Below are 20,507 nucleotides of genomic sequence, written 5' to 3' on the forward strand. Positions count from 1 at the left end.
AAAAATTTTATGATATCCTAAGGAAAAACAAGAAATTTGAATGGACTGAAAAGCATGAGAATGCTTTACAAGCCCTTAAAGAATATATGTCCTCAGCACCAGCATTAATGAAACCCGGAAAAGGAGATGTGTTATCCTTATACCTGGCGGTATCCTCAACCGCTGTAAGTGCAGTCCTTGTTAAGAATCATGAAGGTACACAACATCCTATCTACTATGTAAGTAAGAGCTTACTTGATGCCGAATCCAGGTACTCACACCTTGAAAAACTTATTCTTGCATTAATTATGGCATCAACTAAGTTAAGACATTATTTTGAAACCCATACTATTGTTGTTAGAACTAATTTTCCAATCAAGAATGTCCTCAGGAAACCAGAGATGTCCAGAAGGATGGCTAAGTGGGCAGTAAAGCTTAGTGCCCATGATATAAGATATGAGCCTAGAACAGCCATTAAATCCCAAGCACTAGCAGACTTTGTGGCTGATTTCAGTAGTGATCTACAAAAGGAAGCAGAATTAGAGGTCCAGCAGCTAGATGAAACCAAGGATCCTTGGATACTACACACCGATGGATCCTCAAATATCAAAGGCACAGGACTCGGCATACTACTAAAATCGCCACAGGGGGACATAATACCCCACTCCATAGCCTGTGAGTTCCAAGCAACCAACAATGAGGCTGAATATGAAGCCTTAATTGCTGGTTTACAAATTGCTAAGGATATGGGGGTCAGATACCTTAAAGTATACGTAGACTCATTACTAATCACTAATCACTTTAATGGATCCTATGCTGTTAAAGGAGAAAAACTAACCAAATATTTAGAGATAGTCAAAGAATTGGCACTCTCTTTTGTTTCTTTCAGTTTAACACAGGTACCAAGTGAGGAAAATACAGAAGCTGATGCATTGGCCAATCTAGGATCATCCTTGAAGATCCCAGAGGATATAAGTATCCCCATCATCCATATCCTAGCTCCTGCTATTGAAAATCAGGTGGCCATGGAAATAGAAGAGGATACTGCAATGATCCCTAGTGAAGAAACTCAATCTTATTCAGGATCATGGATCTCACCAATCATGAGATACTTACAACACGGGGAGATTCCTATGGGAGAAAATCCTAGAGCTTTCAGGATTAAGGTATCTCAATTCACAATCTTAAATAATGTATTATATAAGCGATCTCTTGCAGGACCATATTTAAGATGTATCGAGGATCCTGAAATTCAAGAAGTGTTGAGAGACTTCCATGAAGGAGATTGTGGAAACCATACAGGGGGCAGGGCATTGTTCTCAAGGATCCTTAGAACAGGATACTACTGGCCAACTATGAAAAGGGATGCTGTAGAATATGCTAAGAAATGTGATCCTTGTCAAAGACACAGCAATATCCTTCATCAGCCAGCTGAATTTTTGCATCCAATACCATCCTCTTGGCCATTCATGAGATGGGGGATGGATATAGTTGGCAAGCTCCCTAAAGCACCTGCTGGAAAAGTATTTATGCTTGCCATGACCGACTACTTCTCCAAGTGGATAGAAGCTGAAGCTTTTGCTCAAGTCAGAGAAAAGGAAGTTATATCCTTTATTAAGAGAAACATTATAACCAGATTTGGCATTCCCTCTGAAATTGTATGTGATAATGGTTCCCAATTCATTAGGAGCAGAACCACTAACTTTTGTGACAGTTGGGGAATTAAGATGATAACATCAACACCAGTTCATCCACAAGCCAATGGTCAAGCAGAATCATCCAATAAGATCATCATCAACAACCTGAAGAAGAAATTAGGATCCAAGAAGGGGAAATGGGCAGAGGAATTGCCTTATGTGCTGTGGGCTGATAGGACAACTCCCAAGAATGCCACTGGTCAAACACCCTTCTCTTTAGTATTTGGGGCAGAAGCAGTGATCCCAACAAAAATGATGGTTCCAACTGCTAGAACAAGTACTCGTGATCCTGAAGAGAATGCTGCAAACTTAGCTCAAGACTTGGATACTATTTAGGAAATCAGGGATCTGGCTAGGATAAGGATGGCAAGCTACCAACAAAGAATGGCTGGTGCTTACAACAAAAACGTCAGGATAAGGAAGTTCCAAATCGGGGATATGGTGTTGAGAAAAGCATTCCAAAATACCATCAATCCTGCTGATGGGAAATTGGCACCAAAATGGGAAGGCCCTTACTTGATTGAAGCCGAAGCAGGAAAGGGGGCATACAGATTGCTAACCATGGAAGGAAATTTGTTACCAAGAGCCTGGAATGCTATTCACTTAAAGAAGTATTTCATGTGAACAGGATCCTTCAAGCATATGATCCTTACATCGGAAGCATCCTCGAAGGATCCCGGCGACATCAGTGATCCTTTACTCTGGTAAAGTCCTTATCTCAAAACTTTTCCATTTTTTTATTTTTACCTAAGGATAAGGATCACGTATCCTTCATCCTTCTCTCACGAGAATTTGAGTTCTGATAGTCCAGGTATCCTCAGCATATTATCGATAGTCTTCAAAAGCATCTCAGATCCTTGGGTTCAACCCCAGTTATCCTTGGGCTTGTCCCCAGTTTTCGCCTGTAGCGCACGATGATCCTGGTATAGTTCACGTCTTTGGGACCAGTACCCACTTATAATGGTAGACGTACCATACATCCGTTCCTAAGGTTCCTACGTATATCTAGGATCCTACGTATAACGGTAGACGTACCATACATCCATTCCTAAGGTTTCTAACGTTTTCACGTTAGCTAAGGTTTTGACATTTTCATGTCACCAAGTTTGGATAGTCGCCAGTAAGGGCCATACTCCAGTTTACATACGATCCTTGGGCTTGTCCCCAGTTATCCTTTGGGCTTGTCCCCAGTGATCCTTTGGGCTTGTCCCCAGTTATCCTTTGGGCTTGTCCCCAGTGATCCTTTGGGCTTGTCCCCAGTTATCCTTTGGGCATGTCCCCGGCTATTAATTTATCTTTTACATTGGCTTAGTCCCAAGTTATGTTCCATTTTTCAGGTTTTCGAAGTTAAACAAATAAGGATCCTTAATCCTTATTATCCGTTAAAATTTCACTTATGGTTATCTTGATTAAAGGTTAGGATCCTAACTTGGATTCTCAGGTATGATCCTTGACTATTTTGATTATACTTGTTATTTTGAATAACCCTTACACTTTGACAACTAAACCTATGATCCTCGATCATAAACTATTTTTGAAAATTTTTCGATTACAGGATATTTGATCCAGGATCATATCCTAAAATGATTGAACATGATTTGCTTAACAATTGGAAAATGAAAGGATAAACAAAGGATAACAACACGAGATAAGCCAGAAAGATTAGAGTTATTTTATTAACAAAGGATTTTAAACCCTTTCAAAAGTTGTCAAAATTGCCAACCCACGTTTCTACCAGCAAAACGTGGTCCGTCCACATGGGTTGGCAAAGGGTGTCCATTGTTTATGCGGTCATAGCAGGTGCAGGAAAGTAAGAGCGGCAGGATCACAAAGGCTTCATCCCCCAAACAGAGGATCCCTCCACCATTTGCGATCCTACCTATTGTCCAAAGGATTCAGGATCCTTAACCCTAAAAAACTATTGTTCAAAGTTACAAACCATCATTGTTTCAAAACATCACAACCACAAAAAACCACTACCAAATTTAAAAAAAAAATTGGGCTCCGGCCAAGTCTCGAAATATCCATCATCGCCCAATTCAGCAGCTCAAACCTTCGCTGCTCCATCACCACCAGCTCCACTTGCTTCCCCCTGATCCTTGCCAGCATCACCACCTTCAAGCATAGGGATCTCCTCGGCCTCATCATCATCCTCCAACTCTGCTAACCTTGCCTTCCAGCCCTCCACATCGCATGTGCTCTTGTCAAAAGCAGGATCTTGAGCCTCCGCAGCCATCTGCAATTGGATCTTATACATAGCTATTGCGGCGGAGACCTTGGCATCCTGGGTCATCTCCTGCTTCTCACAATCCATGTTGATCAGCATTTGAGCAGCTTCATCCTTGGTAGCCCGGAGTTCCTTCTCAAGATCAGCTATCTTGAGATCCTTCAGCACGCCCATTTGTTGGAGGTCGGCAATTTGGCGGTCTTGATCCTCAACGTGGCCAATATATGTTTCTATTTCAGCGAGTTTCTGCCAAAAGGGAAAAGGGTAAGTTCAAGACCAGATGATCCTCAAACAAGCAAGATATACAAGCAGGATATACAAGCAGGATATACAAGCAGGAACAGTGATCCTTACTTCGTTAACGTAATCAAGAAACTGTTGGCGGAGCAGGGAAAATCCTTGAAGATCCTCAGAGGCCTTCCTCTTCTTTCCTTTACCCCTAATAGGTGCTTTAGGGGCTGAAGCGGTTGGACTGGCAGCAGGGGTCTTCTTCCTCGCAGATTTGACATTAGCAAGATCATCAATGCCAAACTTGGAGGCAGATTTAGCAGATTTTCCAGCACCTACACAACCAAAATCAGATAAGTATTCTAACTAATTTAAAAAATCCTACATGAAACTACTTTTTAACCAGGATACTTACTTGACATCGTGAGAGGATACTTCTTGGGAATCTTGAGTAGCAACCTAGAAAGTTCTTGTCTCCGGATCAAGCTTCTTGAAGGCTAAAAGTCTCTCTTTTGCAGCAGGTGTCAACTTCAGACGAGAGATGGAAATAGCTGCACAATAAACAAAAAACAAAAGAAAATGTTAGTGATCCTCATCCTAAGGAACAAATCTTATGGTGATCCTTCCAGGATCCTCTATCCTACCATGAGTAGCCCACTCCTTGGGCAGATCCTTCCCATCAGGGATGGTATCCCTCCTAACAAAGAAGAACCGTCGCTTCCAATTCGTGTCGTTCTTGGTGACCTTGAAGACAGGATGATCCTCTCCAGCTTTTCGCTTAAATAGATAACGATGGGGTCCGAAAGTGGTAAGATCGTACATCTCAGCCAGCTCCGCCATACCAAGGTCAATCCCTTCTTGATCAATGATCCTCTCAAGGGTATACAATACCCTCCAGATCATGGGCATAGCCTGGATATAGCAGATGCCGGTGAGAGAGAAGAAGGATTGAGTGAACTGTGGGAAAGGATATGAATATCCTATCACGAACGGAGTAACAGGAAAGGCCACCCAAGTATCAGAGGTAAACTCACTCAAAGCAGTGGGAGTGAAGGACTTGAAGATGGTGTTCGCCGGAAAACAGTGACGGATTCTATCAACCTGAGGATCAGTGAAACAGCACCTCTCGGTGGGAGAGTCTTTGATGATCCCTTGACCTTTCAATGGACTGTTCTTCTCAGGATCCTTATTAGGAGAATTCCGGAGCAACATATTTGCAGAAAAAAAAACAAAGAAGCAGAAAAACAGAGCAAAAGAAGGAAGAAGAGAGATACCTGATTGATCTTCGGACGAGATTATAAAGGGAGTTTCTTTGATTTTAAATGCGAATTGATCCTATCTCTATCTCCTATTTATAATGATGATCTACAGGGCTGTCACTTCTGTGGCGTAAGAATTGCAACGGCTAGTTCGACTTTAACGGCTAGTTATCCGATTAGCTCGTTACAGATAAGATCAAGCAAAATATAACTCATTTATTTACAATATCACTCCTTATATTTTGGGGGCAATTGTTAGGGCTGGATTTTTATAACACATGATCCTTACATGTGATCCTAACCAGTGATCCTTGTTTCTTTGGCAGATAGTGATCCTCAGCAGAGTTCTAGGATCAGGATCACGGACCATCATAGGGATCCTCATGCTAACAGTTGTTTTCATTGAGTTTAATGTTATCTTGCAGGAATGTCTAGCAGAATCCGCTCTTAGCATCGCAAACAAGGGACGCGTCTTCACAACTTTAGCGTATGCTTAATCAGAGATGAACGTTGTAGAGGATATGGAAACTCAGCATGATTTAAGGGCGATAATTTAGGCTAGATTTACTTTTATTTCTAAAGGGGTAATGAGCTGATTGTTAGTCTATTTACCTAAAATAGGTCACTCACACTTGTATATATAACACTCTTCCCCATTCGGAAGACACACAACACATTTCTCACACGCTTAGACACTCGATACTATTGTGATCCTTGTACTCAGCTCATTATCATCCGAAGTTGTAACCATTTTTTGTTATATTGAAGTTTGGTGATCGGTAGTTGCCATCACCCGAGGTTTTTTATGCCGGAGATCATTCATTGATCAAGGGCTTTTTCCTCGTATAAATCCTTGTGTCACTTGCATATTTCTTACCAAAGTGATCCTTTACTTTTTCAACAAACCAAGCATCATTCCCCGTTTACTTAGAGTTTGGTTGCATTATCCTTGTGAGATTTTTGACCAAAACATATCCTGCCACATATCTTGAACTGACTTTGTTATTTTCTTGTACACAGCTGATTTTAGGAAGCTTGCACCTCCCTTTGCTGAATCACAGAAGAGGATTGACACTATCAGACTCCTTCCCGAAACTGAAAGAAGTTTTAACCCATCTCCACCGTCTCCAAGCCCTCTTTCCAGTGTAAACATGTCTGGTAAGGATCCTGCTCAATATCCTGCACACATGCTTTTATTTGAAATATTTAGGAAAGAATTTTTACTCCCTGTGTGCAGATTCCAGCAAAGTTCCAATCCTCCTTGACCTTGACGAACTCGACAGCTATCCTACTCCAGTCATGGTCAAGAAAGAGACACCTGCTGCCACCAGCTCCAAGCCACTCCTGGCCCCCAAGGCTAATCCAAGGACCCGTGCTTCCACAGCAAAAAAAGAGGAAGGGCTCTGAAGTTAGTGCCCCAGGCTCCGAAGGGTTCTCCTATGATGAGCTCAGCTTTTCTGACTCCTTAGAGCCAATGACATCCTTCATCAACAAGGTAATATCCTGCTACACATCCTGCAAATATATCTTGATAGGATATCCTGACAGGATATCCTGACTAATATATTCTAACCCATACCTGAATTTAATGTGCAGGGCCTTCAGCATTTGCTCCATATGTATAATGACGCCTGCGGTACTGTTGCACTCCACGAAGCCCGAATTAAACAGCTCGAAAGCACTGTTGCTGACCAAGGTGCCATTGCTGAAGCTAAGTCCCGGCACTACGAGAGCATGATGAAGAAGGTCACCCAAGAGGCTGAGCTCAAACTTTCCACCGCCGAAATGGATCACGAACAGGCCATGGTTTCTTTCCGGGAAGGGATCAAAGCCTCTGCCATCGTCTCCTTGCTACAAGCTCGCATCAATATGGCCTACGAGGCCAAGGAGACAGGCCTCGTGTGCCCAGCTTGGCCGGTTGACTCTTGGGTGGCCAAGCTGAAGGAGCTTGGAGGAAAAGTTGTGCCACTCCCTGCAGAAACTGGTGAGTCCTCTAAGTCAGCAGAGGTGGCAGATCAGGCTGGAGACAAGAAGGATGCTGGAGTGGATGCTGGTGAGGATGCTGGGCAGGATGCTGGTGCTGAGAAGTCAGAGAAGGTTGGAGAGGATGCCGCTGCGTGAGGGCATCTGAGTGGGCGATGTTGGATATTGATGCTTAGGGCGGAGCCCACTTTTTTAGATTTGATGGCTGGTGTTTTGAACAATTTACTTTTCTTGTCTGTTGAACAATTTTAATTTTCTACACGTAGACAATATGATAGCCAAAGGTGGAGGGATCCTGAGTTTCAGGACGAAGCCCTTGGTCATCAGTTAGTATGGTTTATTTTGAACACTTTTAACAATTGAAGGTAAAGGTTTCTTGGGTTCCAAGACGAAGCCTTCACTTGTTAAGTAAATATGGTAGAAAACTAATCATGCTTTTGGTGGATGGGTCTCGGTTTGAGACGAAGCCAAAAGCACAATCTTTTGCTATGTTAATAATATAACTCTTTTTTGGCTTTACTCCTTTCATTGCATGAATTTTACTTATGAAAACTGTTTTTCTTGAGAACTCTTGGAAACATTATGGGACATCATCTGAGAATATCCTGACAAGTATCCTAAGAGATATCCTGGTCAGGATATCATCATACAACTTAGAAAACTTAAGTCTTTTGAAAAAAGGAGAGATCATACCAAAGACTCTTGGAGAATCAACTCCAATCTTCCGCCTTAGGAATGTCCCCAGTGCACAGTTACAAACTTGGATCCAACCTTTGAATAGTATAATGTACGTCCCCTGTGTATAACACAGAAATGCAAATGTATTCATGCTCTGGCTTGAATAAATTCCAAACACCTCGAGGCAAAAACCTTGATATCCTGAAATGAATCTTTAGCATACTGGGGGTAAACCCTTAATATCCTGGGATAAACCCTGAGTTTCATGCGCTACAGGCGAGAGTGTATAAACTCCAAATCATAGAAAGGTGAAAACCCTTAAACCTTAGAGAGTATGAAAAATACCCTTTCGTGAGAGAGGGTGATCAATCCTCATATACCTTCAGGATCCAGGATATAGCCAACAGTAACGAAATTGTCAGCCACTTTTACATGAACTGGTCCCACTACCTTGAACTATACCTAGATAACTTGCGCTCCAGGCGAGGTGTTTAAACCCAAATCGAAAGAAAGGTGAATACCTTTAAACCTTTGAAGGGATCGAGATCCCTTAAACGTGAGAGAGGGGGCCAATCCTCTAGTCTTCCGACTTGTCTCGAGTGCATATCCTGGAGCTATATCCTGGAGCATATGCTGCAAAACGACTATAAACTAAGGTGGGTGTTAGCCTGGCTAACACCCCCCGGTGCTTAAGTCAGTATTGGTGTTAGGGCTGGATTTTTATGACTTATGATCCTTACATGTGATCCTAACCAGTGATCCTTGTTTCTTTGGCAGATAGTGATCCTCAGAAGAGTTCCAGGATCAGGATCACGGACCATCCTAGGGATCCTCATACTAACGGTTGTTCTCTTTGGATTTAATGTTATCTTGCAGGAATTTCGAGTAGGATCCGCTCTTAGCAACATAAACAAGGAACTCGTCACAGCAACTTTGGCATATGCATAATCAAAGATGGACGTTGTGGACGATATGGAAACTCAGCACAATTTAAGGGCGATAATTTAGGCTAGATTTACTTCTATTCCTAAAGGGGTAACGAGCTAATAGTTAGGTTATTTACCTAAAATACTGTTAGGGCTGGATTTTTATAACACATGATCCTTACATGTGATCCTAACCAGTGATCCTTGTTTCTTTGGCAGATAGTGATCCTCAGCAGAGTTCCAAGATCAGGATCACGGACCATCATAGGGATCCTCATGCTAACAGTTGCTTTCATTGAACTTAATGTCATTTTGTAGGAATGTCTAGCAGGATCCGCTCTTAGCATCACAATCAAGGGACGCGTCTTTACAACTTTGGCATATGCTTAATCAGAGATGAAAGTTGTGAAGGATATGGAAACTTGGCATGATTTAAGGGCGATAATTTAGGCTAGATTTACTTTTATTTCTAAAGGGGTAATGAGCTGATTATTAGTTTGTTTACCTAAAATAGGCCACTCACACTTGTATATATAACACTCTTCCCCATTCGGAAGACACACAACACATTTCTCACACGCTTAGACACTCGATACTATAGTGATCTTTGTACTCAGCTCATTATCATCCGAAGATGTAACCATTTTTTGTTATATTGAAGTTTGGTGATCGGTAGTTGCCATCACCCGAGGTTTTTTATGCCGGAGATCATACATTGATCAAGGGCTTTTTCCTTGTATAAATCCTTGTGTCACTTGCATATTTCTTACTAAAGTGATACTTTACTTTTTCAACAAACCAAGCATCATTCCCCGTTTACTTAGAGTTTGGTTGCATTATCCTTGTGTGATTTTTGACCAAAACAGTTTGGCGCCCACCGTGGGGCAATAGGTGCTTCATTCATAAGAAAACTTTCTGTTCGAAAGCATTTCAAAGAGTTACATGGCTTCATCATTGAAGAATACATCCACAGCGATGTCGGCAGTCAATTCATCTACTGGCATTCCACCTTTGCCTCCACCACCAGCTGGATCTCAGAAAAATGCTGAGAAGAGACCAACTTCTATCTCCTCTAAACCATCATCTTCTGCTCTAACTTCTTCGGAGATCTCAAAAGGCAAAAGAAAACGGCAGAGGATCATTCCCCACTAATGCCCAAATCTTTGAATTTTGATACTCCAATGATTACTTCTTAGCCATCAGAGGTCCCAGACATTCAATATATGGGTGGATCAAGAGGAGTGCATTTCAGCCCAGCAACAATGACTCAGGCATCAGGATCATATTTCCAACCGGCGGGATCCTACGCCCAGCATTTGGGATCCTTCATGAGCTTAGGATCCTCCTTTGTCCCAGGATCATCCCAGGTTCAAGGATCCTCCTTCGTTCCGGGATCATCCCAGGTTCAAGGATCCTCCTTTGTTCCAGGATCATCCAAGGTTCAAGGATCCTCCTTCGTCCCAGGATCATCCCAGATTCAAGAATCCCTACAGATACCAGGATCCTTGAAGAATTTGCAAACAGGAAGCCTAGATGTCCATCAAGGAGATTTTATTCCAATGCAGACCATTGCTTCCACTGGTCCATCCATTATCCCAGAATCCCAGCAATATGGATTCACACCCAATGTTCCTAACTTGAACCCGATGGGAGGTAACACCTTAAATAATTATCTTACCACTAACCATGGATTCGTGCAGGATACAGGTATCAATCATGCTATGGCCAGGGAGTTACAGAAGCTGAAGGATATGATCTCAAGTGTTCCAGGGGTAGTCAAGCCTATCCCGGAGATTGCAGATGGAAGCCATAAGGTATCTCGTTTTGCACCACCAATTTGTGATGCAGAGGTACCCAAAAGGTTCCATATCCCTACTATGAAGCTGTATGATGGTACAACGGATCCTGAGGAGCACATAGCACAATACAGGGAGAGGATGGAGATCAATCCAATCCCAGAAAAGTTAAAGGAAGCATGCCTATGTAAAGGATTTGGATCCACCCTTACTGGATCAGCTCTTAAATGCTTGCTAAGTCTTCCCCCTTACTCTATCACTTCATTTGCTAATTTAGTTAATTTGTTCAATAATCAATTCTCTTGTAGTAGAAAATTTGAAAGATTAACTAGTGATTTATATAGGGTAACTCAAAGTCATAATGAATCATTAAGGGATTATATAACTAAATTCAGTAAAGAATCCTTGGACATTCCCAACTTGGATATGGCCACGGCTGTTGAGGCCTTCAAAATGGGACTGCCTAAGGATTCATTGTTCTATGATGATCTTGTTATGACACCATGCAGGAACCTAGATGAAGTAAGAACTCGGGCACTCAGGTTCATCTGGCTAGAGGATGACAAGAGGATCCAGGAGAGGCAAGTAGGATCCTCAAAACAGGAAAAACAAGGATCCTCTTTCAAGAACAATAAGTTCAAATCCTACCATAGAAATGACAACCAGAACGTGCATGCTGTTGACCAAGAAGAGGATGATGAGGATTATCCTCTGATTTCTGAATATTGTTTTTCTGTTGACAATCATGAACTAATCCTTGCAATGCAGAATCTAGGAGAAAAAGCCAGATGGCCCAGAAAGAATGACAAACCATCCGGGACTAAAGACAAGTCAAAGTGGTGTGCATACCACGAGGATTTCGGGCATCTAACTGAAGAATGCATAGCATTAAGAAAAGAAATTGGATATCTGTTAAGCAAGGGGCATCTAAAAGAATTGTTGGGAAGAAAAAAGCAAAGAACTCAGGATCCTGAAAGGATCCCTGAAAAGGCTCCAGCCCCTCCAGCGAATGCACAAGTGATCAACTTTATTTCCGGAGGATCAGATATTTGTGGTACATCCTTCTCGGCAGCCAAAAGGCATGCAAAGGAAGCAAAAATGGATAATGGAGAAAGACCTATTCGAACATCAAGTGTCTCGGAAGGAAAGACGATAACGTTTGATGAGGATGATCGCATTAACATCCAGGATCCTCATCATGATAGTTTAGTTATTACTCTCTTTATTTCTAACCATTTTGTCCGCAGGATCCTTATCGACGGAGGAAGCTCAGTAAACATTATCCAGCTTGATGTTCTAAAGAAAATGGGTATCCCAGAATCAGACATCACACCAAGATCCTCCGTGCTTGTGGGATTCAGTGGAGAAACGAAGAAAACTCTGGGGGACGTCAAACTCCCAATCTACGTGGAAGGATTACATAATTATCAAAAATTTTGTGTTATTGACTGTTTATCTTGTTGCAATGTTATCCTTGGCAGGCCCTGGATACATGATATGAAAGCAGTCCCATCCACCTACCATCAATGTGTGAAACTCCCTAGCCCATGGGGGATAATCAAGATCGACAGTGATCAGCAGGAGGCTAAGGATTGTTATACCTCATCCATGAAGCCAACCTCGAAGCCAAGGGAACAATAGCAATTACAGATTCTTCCAAGGAATGTCTTGGAGGCAAGGGAACAAGATGTGGACGAAATCCTCTTGGATCCTAGTGATCCTGAATCAAAAATCTATATCGGATCAGGGATCCTTGGCAAGATGAAAGAAGACATAATATCCTTCCTCAAAAGAAGAAAATCTACCTTTGCATGGAAACATGAAGATATGACAGGTATATCTAAGGATATTATCACTCATAAACTTGGCATTGACAGGTCTATCAAACCAATCCATCAAAAAAGGAGGAAGTTTGCACCAGAAAGGAATGCCATTATCCAAGAAGAAGTAGAGAGACTACTTCGAGCAGGTATGATCAGAGAGGTAAAATATCCAAAATGGCTAGCCAATGTGGTTGTTGTCGAAAAGAAAAACGGAAAGTGGAGGGTATGTGTCGATTTCACTGATCTGAATAAGGCATGTCCCAAGGATCCTTTCCCACTACCCCACATTGACTCCATGGTGGATGCAACGACGGGGCATGAACTGTTGACCTTTATGGATGCATCATCTGGATTCCAACAAATTCAGATGGAACCATCTGACCAAGAGGATACAGACTTTATGACCCCAACCGGTTTATATTGTTATATTGCCATGCCTTTTGGACTAAGAAATGCAGGTGCAACATATCAAAGGCTGGTGAATATGATGTTCAAAGATCAAACAGGACAAACTATGGAAGTATACATAGATGATATGGTAGTCAAGTCAAAGAAAGCTGAGGATCACCTAAGGGACTTGGAGGAAGCATTTGATATCCTTGATAATTATAACATGAAGCTTAATCCTTCAAAATGCCACTTTGGTGTTAAAGCAGGTAAATTTCTAGGATATATGGTAACTCAGAGGGGCATCGAAGCAAGCCCGGAGCAAATTAAAGCACTAGTGAATATCAAGTCCCCTGCCAATGCTAAGGATGTGCAAAGGCTAACAGGCAGGATAGCAGCTCTAAACAGGTTCATATCAAAATCCTCAGAAAGATGTAAAGAATTTTACGATATCTTAAGGAAAAACAAGAAGTTTGAATGGACAGAAAAACACGAGAATGCTTTACAAGCCCTTAAAGAATATATGTCCTCAGCACCAGCATTAATGAAACCCGGAAAAGGAGATGTGTTATCCTTATACCTGGCGGTATCCTCAACCGCTGTAAGTGCTGTCCTTGTTAAGGATCACGAAGGTACACAACATCCTATTTACTATGTAAGTAAGAGTTTACTTGATGCAGAATCCAGGTACTCACACCTTGAGAAACTTATTCTCGCATTAATTATGGCATCAACTAAGTTAAGACATTATTTTGAAACCCACACTATTGTTGTTAGAACTAATTTTCCAATCAAGAATGTCCTCAGGAAACCAGAGATGTCCGGAAGAATGGCTAAGTGGGCAGTAAAGCTTAGTGCCCATGATATAAGATATGAGCCTAGAACAGCCATTAAATCCCAAGCACTAGCTGACTTTGTGGCTGATTTCAGTAGTGATCTACAAAAGGAAGCAGAATTGGAAGTCCAGCAGCTGGATGAGACCAAGGATCCTTGGATACTACACACTAATGGATCCTCAAATGTCAAGGGCACAGGGCTCGGGATACTACTAAAATCGCCACAGGGGGACATAATACCCCACTCCATAGCCTGTGAGTTCCAAGCAACCAACAATGAGGCTGAATATGAAGCCTTAATTGCTGGTTTACAAATTGCTAAGGATATGGGGGTCAGATACCTTAAAGTATACGTAGACTCATTACTAATCACTAATCACTTTAATGGATCCTATGCTGTTAAAGGAGAAAAACTAACCAAATATTTAAAGATAGTCAAAGAATTGGCACTCTCTTTTGTTTCCTTCAGTTTAACACAGGTACCAAGGGAGGAAAATACAGAAGCTGATGCATTGGCCAATCTAGGATCATCCTTGAAGATCCCAGAGGATATAAGTATCCCCATCATCCATATCTTAGCTCCTGCTATTGAAAATCAGGTGGCCATGGAAATAGAAGAGGATACTGCAATGATCCCTAGTGAAGAAACTCAATCTTATTCAGGATCATGGATCTCACCAATCATGAGATACTTACAACACGGGGAGATTCCTATGGGAGAAAATCCTAGAGCTTTCAGGATTAAGGTATCTCAATTCACAATCTTAAATAATGTATTATATAAACGATCTCTTGCAGGACCATATTTAAGATGTATCGAGGATCCTGAAATTCAAGAAGTGTTGAGAGACTTCCATGAAGGAGATTGTAGAAACCATACTGGGGGCAGGGCATTGTTCTCAAGGATCCTTAGAACAGGATACTATTGGCCAACTATGAAAAGGGATGCTGTAGAATATGCTAAGAAATGTGATCCTTCTCAAAGACACAGCAATATCCTTCATCAGGCAGCTGAATTTTTGCATCCAATACCATCCTCTTGGCCATTCATGAGATGGGGGATGGATATAGTTGGCAAGCTCCCTAAAGCACCTGGTGGAAAAGTATTTATGCTTGCCATGACCGACTACTTCTCCAAGTGGATAGAAGCTGAAGCTTTTGCTCAAGTCAGAGAAAAGGAAGTTATATCCTATATTAAGAGAAACATTATAACCAGATTTGGCATTCCCTCTGAAATTATATGTGATAATGGTTCCCAATTCATTGGGAGCAGAACCACTAACTTTTGTGACAGTTGGGGAATTAAGATGATAACGTCAACACCAGTCCATCCACAAGCCAATGGTCAAGCAGAATCATCCAACAAGATCATCATCAACAACCTGAAGAAAAAATTAGGATCCAAGAAGGGGAAATGGGCAGAGGAATTGCCTTATGTGATGTGGGCTGATAGGACAACTCCCAAGAATGCCACTGGTCAAACACCCTTCTCTTTAGTATTTGGGGCAGAAGCAGTGATCCCAACAGAAATGGTGATTCCAACTGCTAGAACAAGTACTCGTGATCCTGAAGAGAATGCTGCAAACCTAGCTCAAGACTTGGATACTATTGAGGAAATCAGGGATCTGGCTAGGATAAAGATGGCAAGCTACCAACAAAGAATGGCTGGTGCCTACAACAAAAATGTCAGGATAAGGAAGTTCCAAGTCGGGGATATGGTGTTGAGAAAAGCATTCCAAAACACCATCAATCCTGCTGACGGAAAATTGGCACCAAAATGGGAAGGCCCTTACTTGATTGAAGCCGAAGCAGGAAAGGGGGCATACAGATTGCTAACCATGGAAGGAAATTTGTTACCAAGAGCCTGGAATGCTATTCACTTAAAGAAGTATTTCATGTGAACAGGATCCTTCAAGCATATGATCCTTACATCGGAAGCATCCTCGAAGGATCCCGACGACATCAGTGATCCTTTACTCTGCATATTATCGATGGTCTTCAAAAGCATCTCAGATCCTTGGGTTCAACCCCAGTTATCCTTGGGCTTGTCCCCAGTTTTCGCCTGTAGCGCACGATGATCCTGGTATAGTTCACGTCTTTGGGACCAGTACCCACTTTAGGGGCTGACAACCTCATCGTACTGGCTATATCTAGGATCCTACGTATAATGGTAGACGTACCATACATCCGTTCCTAAGGTTTCTAACGTTTTCTCGTTAGCTAAGGTTTTGACATTTTCATGTCACCAAGTTTGGATAGTCGCCAGTAAGGGCCATACTCCAGTTTACATACGATCCTTGGGCTTGTCCCCAGTTATCCTTTGGGCTTGTCCCCAGTGATCCTTTGGGCTTGTCCCCAGTTATCCTTTGGGCTTGTCTCCAGTGATCCTTTGGGCTTGTCCCCAGTTATCCTTTGGGCATGTCCCCAGCTATTAATTTATCTTTTACATTGGCTTAGTCCCAAGTTATGTTCCATTTTTCAGGTTTTCGAAGTTAAACAAATAAGGATCCTTAATCCTTATTATCCGTTAAAATTTCACTTATGGTTATCTTGATTAAAGGTTAGGATCCTAACTTGGATTCTCAGGTATGATCCTTGACTATTTTGATTATACTTGTTATTTTGAATAACCCTTACACTTTGACAACTAAACCTATGATCCTCGATCATAAACTATTTTTGAAAATTTTTCGATTACAGGATATTTGATCCAGGATCATATCCTAAAATGATTGAACATGATTTGTATAACAATTGGAAAATAAAAGGATAAGCAAAGGATAACAACACGAGATAAGCCAGAAAGATTAGAGTTATTTTACTAACAAAGGATTTTAAACCCTTTCAAAAGTTGTAAAAATTGCCAACCCACGTTTCTACCAGCAAAACGTGGCCCGTCCACATGGGTTGGCAAAGGGTGTCCATTGTTTATGCGGTCATAGCAGGTGCAGGAAAGTAAGAGCGGCAGGATCACAAAGGCTTCATCCCCCAAACAGAGGATCCCTCCACCATTTGCGATCCTACCTATTGTCCAAAGGATCCAGGATCCTTAACCCTAAAAACTATTGTTTGAGTTACAGACCATAAATTGTTTCAAAACATCACAACCACAAAAAACCACTACCAAATTTTAAAAAATTGGGCTCCGGCTATGTCTAGAAATTTCCATCATTGCCCAATCCTGCAGCTCAAACCTTCGCTGCACCATCACCACCAGCTCCACTTGCTTCCCCCTGATCCTTGCCAACATCACCGCCCTCAAGCATTGGGATCTCCTCAGCCTCCTCATCATCCTCCAACTCTGCCAGCCTCGCCTTCCAGCCTTCCACGTCCCATGTGCCTTTGTCGAAGGAAGGATCCTGAGCCTCCGCAGCCATCTGCAGCTGGATCTTATACATGGTTATCGCAGCAGAGACCTTGGCATCCTGGGTAATGTCATGCTTCTCATAATCAAAATTGATCAGCATCCTGGCAGCTTTATCCTTGGTGGCCCGGAGCTCCTTCTCAAGATCAGCAATCTTGAGATCCTTTAGCACACCCATCTGTTGGAGGTCGGCAATTTGGCGGTCTTGATCCTCAACGTGGCCAATATATGTTTCTATTTCAGCGAGTTTCTGCCAAAAGGGAAAAGGGTAAGTTCAGGACCAGATGATCCTCAAACAAGCAGGATATACAAGCAGGATATACAAGCAGGATATACAAGCAGGAGCAGTGATCCTTACTTCGTTAACGTAATCAAGAAACTGTTGGCGGAGCAGGGGAAATCCTTGAAGATCCTCAGAGGCCTTCCTCTTCTTTCCTTTACCCCTAATAGGTGCTTTAGGGGCTGAAGCGGTTGGACTGGCAGCAGGGGTCTTCTTCCTCGCAGATTTGACATTAGCAAGATCATCAATGCCAAACTTGGAGGCAGATTTAGCAGATTTTCCAGCACCTACACAACCAAAATCAGATAAGTATTCTAACTAATTTAAAAAAATCCTACATGAAACTACTTTTTAATCAGGATACTTACTTGACATCGTGACAGAGGCAGAGGATACTTCTTGGGAATCTTGAGTAGCAACCTGGAAAGTCCTTGTCTCCGGATCAAGCTTCTTGAAGGCTAAAAGTCTCTCTTTTGCAGCAGGTGTCAACTTCAGACGAGAGATGGAAATAGCTGCACAATAAACAAAAAAACAAAAGAAAATGTTAGTGATCCTCATCCTAAGGAACAAATATTATGGTGATCCTTCCAGGATCCTCTATCCTACCATGAGTAGCCCACTCTTTAGGCAGATCCTTCCCATCAGGGATGGTATCCCTCCTAACAAAGAAGAACCGTCGCTTCCAATTCGTGTCGTTCTTGGTGACCTTGAAGACAGGATGATCCACTCCAGCTTTTCGCTTAAATAGATAACGATGGGGTCCGAAAGTGGTAAGATCGTACATCTCAGCCAGCTCCGCCATACCAAGGTCAATCCCTTCTTGTTCAATGATCCTCTCAAGGGTATACAATACCCTCCAGATCATGGGCATAGCCTGGATATAGCAGATGCCGGTGAGAGAGAAGAAGGATTGAGTGAACTGTGGGAAAGGATATGAATACCCTATCAAGAACGGGGTAACAGGAAAGGCCACCCAAGTATCAGAGATAAAGTCACTCAAAGCAGTGGGAATAAAGGACTTGAAGATGGTGTTCGCCAGAAAACAGTGACGGATTCTATCAACCTGAGGATTAGTGAAACAGCACCTCTCGGTGGGAGAGTCTTTGATGATCCCTTGACCTTTCAAGGGACTGTTCTTCTCAGGATCCTTATGAGGAGAATTCCGGAGCAACATATTTGCAGAAGAAAAACAAAGAAGCAGAAAAACAGAGTAAGAGAAGGAAGAAGGAAGAAGAGAGATACCTGATTGATCTTCAGACGAGATTATAAAGGGAGTTTCTTTGATTTTAAATGCGAATTGATCCTATCTCTATCTCCTATTTATAATGATGATCTGCAGGGCTGTCACTTCTGTGACGTAAGAATTGCAACGGCTAGTTCGACTTTAACGGCTAATTATCCGATTAGCTCGTTACAGATAAGATCAAGCAAAATATAACTCATTTATTTACAATATCACTCCTTATATTTTGGGGGCAATTGTTAGGGCTGGATTTTTATAACACATGATCCTTACATGTGATCCTAACCAGTGATCCTTGTTTCTTTGGCAGATAGTGATCCTCAGCAGAGTTCCAGGATCAGGATCACGGACCATCATAGGGATCCTCATGCTAACAGTTGCTTTCATTGAACTTAATGTCATTTTGCAGGAATGTCTAGCAGGATCCGCTCTTAGCATCACAATCAAGGGACGCGTCTTTACAACTTTGGCATATGCTTAATCAGAGATGAACGTTGTGAAGGATATGGAAACTTGGCATGAGTTAAGGGCGATAATTTAGGCTAGATTTACTTTTATTTCTAAAGGGGTAATGAGCTGATTATTAGTTTGTTTGCCTAAAATAGGCCACTCACACTTGTATATATAACACTCTACCCCATTCGGAAGACACACAACACATTTCTCACATGCTTAGACACTCGATACTATAGTGATCCTTGTACTCAGCTCATTATCATCCGAAGTTGTAACCATTTTTTGTTATATTGAAGTTTGGTGATCGGTAGTTGCCATCACCCGAGGTTTTTTATGCCGGAGATCATACATTGATCAAGGGCTTTTTCCTCGTATAAATCCTTGTGTCACTTGCATATTTCTTACTAAAGTGATCCTTTACTTTTTCAACAAACCAAGCATCATTCCCCGTTTACTTAGAGTTTGGTTGCATTATCCTTGTGTGATTTTTGACCAAAACAAATACGACCACACACACTTGTATAAGTAGCACTCTTCAACATTCGGAAAAGACACACAACACATTTCTCACACGCTTTAGCATACGATACTATAGTGATCTTTGTACCTAGCTCGTTACCATCCGAAATTGTAAACATTGTTTGTTATATTGAAGTTTGGTGATCGGTAGTTTCCATCACCCGAGGTTTTTTATGCCGGAGATCATTCGTTGATCAAGGGGTTTTTCCTCGTATAAATCCTTGTGTCACTTGTGCATTTTATATTTAAGTGATCCTTCACTTTGTCCATCATACCAAGCATCATTCCCCGTTTACATAAAGTTTGGTTGCATTATCCTTGTGTGATTTTTGACCAAAACAGTTTGGCGCCCACCGTGGGGCAATTGGTGCTTCATTCATAAGAAAATTTTCTGTTGGTGATCATTCTGGAAGTGTTGCATGGCTTCATCGTTGAAGAATACTTCCACAGCGATGTCTGCAGTCAATTCATCTAATCGCATTCCACCTTTGCCTCCACCACCAGCTGGATCTCAGAAAAATGCTGAGAAAAGACCAACTCCTATCTCCTCTAAACCATCATCTTCTGCTCTAACTTCTTCTATTCCCAGTACTAGTGATATATTTACTTTGATTTTGCAGATGAGGGATCGTATGCAGCAGCAGGATGAAACTAATGACAGGATCCTCAGGGAAATCGGAGATCTCAAAAGGCAAAAGAAAACGGCAGAGGATCATTCCCCACTAATGCCCAAATCTTTGAATTTTGATACCCCGATGATTACTTCTCAGCCATCAGAGGTCCCAGACGTTCAACACATGTGTGGATCAAGAGGAGTGCATTTCGG

The sequence above is a fragment of the Helianthus annuus genome, chromosome 8 (assembly GCF_002127325.2).
Source record: "Helianthus annuus cultivar XRQ/B chromosome 8, HanXRQr2.0-SUNRISE, whole genome shotgun sequence".
Taxonomy (NCBI): domain Eukaryota; kingdom Viridiplantae; phylum Streptophyta; class Magnoliopsida; order Asterales; family Asteraceae; genus Helianthus; species Helianthus annuus.